Raw genomic sequence first — 2,792 nt, 5'->3', positions numbered from 1 at the left:
TACTGTGAAATGCTGGTCTTTTCTTGGGATCATCATCTGACCCTTTTAAACTATCCATATCCCATGGGAGCCTGGTTCTAATCTTTTCATTTCTTGTAGAAAATTGCACTGGGATGAGGCACAGCAACCCAAGAAATGCCTTTCTCCCCCTGCATTTACCAAACGTGTCTGAGAATGCAGGTTCTGCTCCAGCATCATTCTCCAGCCTCATGCTCATCTTGTCCTTTGGAAAAACGCCATCCTTGTAGGTTCTGTCTTTCCTTCCAACACCAGTGATGAGACAAAAGCAGGGAGGCATCAGTCCTCTGCACAGAGACAGAAATCTTAAAGAAAAACACAAAATGCTACTTCAGCCTGCTCATCCAAGGGCTCTTTCAGCTGGAACTTGTACAACGTCATCTCAGCTGCCAGAGCTGGGATTTGGAGTTCAGAGCAACGCTCTCTCTGCTGCACTTACTTCTGCATGATTTATTTCTTTGTTTCTTCAACTCCTCCCCTGCATTCTCACATTTCTGACACAGAGGGTGACGGCACTTAGCTCATAGGCTGCCACAGATGCAGTGGTTTAATTTCTGCATTTCAGTCTCTTTTCAAAGAGATCTTGTCCTGCCTGTTAGCGCGGCTGTGCGTCGGCAGTGCTGGCGAGCGCTGCAGATGGCTGCATATCTTACATGCTAACCTCCCCCCACGCACGCTCCTGCTTCTGTTCACTTGGGTGCCCAGCTGCTCCTGCCTCAGTCTGAGCAATTGTTTATGCTGAGGCACTCTATGGAGGAAGCTAATAGCTTGGATAATCTATACATACACTTGCTAAGTGCTAAGCAGGCGTCCTCACTTCAGCAGGGATGGTGTGAGGCGTTGTAGCAACAGAGGGATCTGCAACTGACCACAGAATAATGATGTTTTCCTGGGAAGAGAGAAGGTAGGCATTGGAGCCCCTTTGAGAAAAAACAGATTTTACCATATCTTGCATTTTTTCGCAGAGAGATCCCCCATGGGTTTAATTTTTTTTCTGCTTATAATAAAGGGATCTGGATTGAATGCTTGAAAGGTGGACTCTTACCATTTAGCCACCAATATTTGAAGGCAGAGCAGCATCTACATCCCAGGTCTGTGCAGCTTTTGTGAGAGGTGTTTTTTTTTCAGGCATAAAACCAGGAATTTCTTGTGTCCACATTGGACTTCTAAGGATGAGTAAAGTGTCTGGGCTTATACTCCCCTTACACCAGAGGAATAGTTCAAGTCCTTCAGGAGCTGAAGTGTTTTGTGCACTGTCCCCACTGGGATTTGTCCTGCAGGATGTGGTGTCTGCCAAAATCTATCAACTTTTTGTGCTTAAAACACAACCTGTGATAGGATATCTATTTTACAAGAGTGAAACCTCCTATGACAGATTAGCTAAGAGTCTGAACTGTTACAACTTACTATTAAACGTGACTTCCAAAGTGATTTTTTTTTTCTTTAAAAAGCATAATATAATCTCATCAGAGAAGAATATGCACATCTTTGTTCAGTTAAATTGTGCTCTCCAGGGCATAGTTTATAGTTAAATTGTGTATCTTCAGGGACTGTGTATCAGGGAAGTTTGTGAGCTTCCCCAGAGCCTCAGCACTTCTTGAAAATTCAGACACTTTATTAATCAAAGCAATATTCCTCTTGTGCTATTAGTGCACTTTATTACCTCTTGCAAAGGTCTGTAACTCAGGTTTTAATTGTGCAGTGTCTTCAGAACTGCTTTTCACAGTCCACAGTAGAAGTTGTAGGCAGAGCTAACACCTTTTTTTAGACAATTCTCTACCTACAAACTTTGTCTTCCATCGCCTGATTATTGTAGCTCTATAGCAACACTATCATTACAGCACAATAGTTACCAGGATCTGTAACCTGAAATGGAACATTTCTGCTGCAGAACCTGAAAAAAAAACCCCAACAAATTAAACAATGCCACTGAATCCTAAGCTTCCATGACACCAGGAGGTCTAATAAAAGATGGAATATCTGCCTACATATGTTGCCTTCCTCACAGACATTCATCAGTCCAGCTCCAATGTTAGATGTTACGTTTTCTTCAGTAAATTTGAAAGGGATTATGACACAGTGCATTTCACTGATTGGTATTTGAAGACTTTTTTTTTTCTTTAATCAGGTCATAAAGTCCAAGAGGGCGAAGCAGACAGGAATGTCTATAATGTCTAGACGATTCCCTCATAGATTCATATCTTTCACAATCAGCTCCAAAAGCTGGTGGATTCAGAAATCTTGTTTAATTCTGCCATAATGTTGTGGCTTTTAAGCAGCCCTTATATCTGCTTAATAAATAAGTAGTGGGTGTTAGTATTCTTTGCAAAAATGTTTGCTTTTCTATAAAACCTTGGTGGTTTGGAAGAGGTTGGCAGAGGCCTTAAAGATCACTCAGATCCAAAGAAATTGTAGATATTGCTGCAGATAGTGCAACTGATGTGGCGAGGTAACAGGTGACTCCTGAAGCAGCTTTGCAGTGATGCTCAAGGGCCTCTCCATCAGCGAGGCAGCCCGGAGGAAACCTGAGCGTATTAAAGGTGCGAAGTCAAGGATTGAAGAGCACCAAACGCCTCTGAGCAGCTCAGCAGCGAGGCGGGTTCTGTGGCTGTGCCATAATCCTCCTGGGACGGCTTTAGGGCAGCGCTGGCCGGTGCTAAGCGGTGCCTGGTGCTTGTACAACCGCCCCATTTTCATGCGCTGTGCTTTTGTGCTCCCATCAAAATATGTAACTGTGTGGGATGAAAGGAAACGGCAAATTGGATTGCACCGTA

Source organism: Zonotrichia albicollis, chromosome 9 (genome assembly GCF_047830755.1).
Source record: "Zonotrichia albicollis isolate bZonAlb1 chromosome 9, bZonAlb1.hap1, whole genome shotgun sequence".
Lineage (NCBI taxonomy): Eukaryota > Metazoa > Chordata > Aves > Passeriformes > Passerellidae > Zonotrichia > Zonotrichia albicollis.
This window is presented reverse-complemented; position numbering follows the sequence as displayed.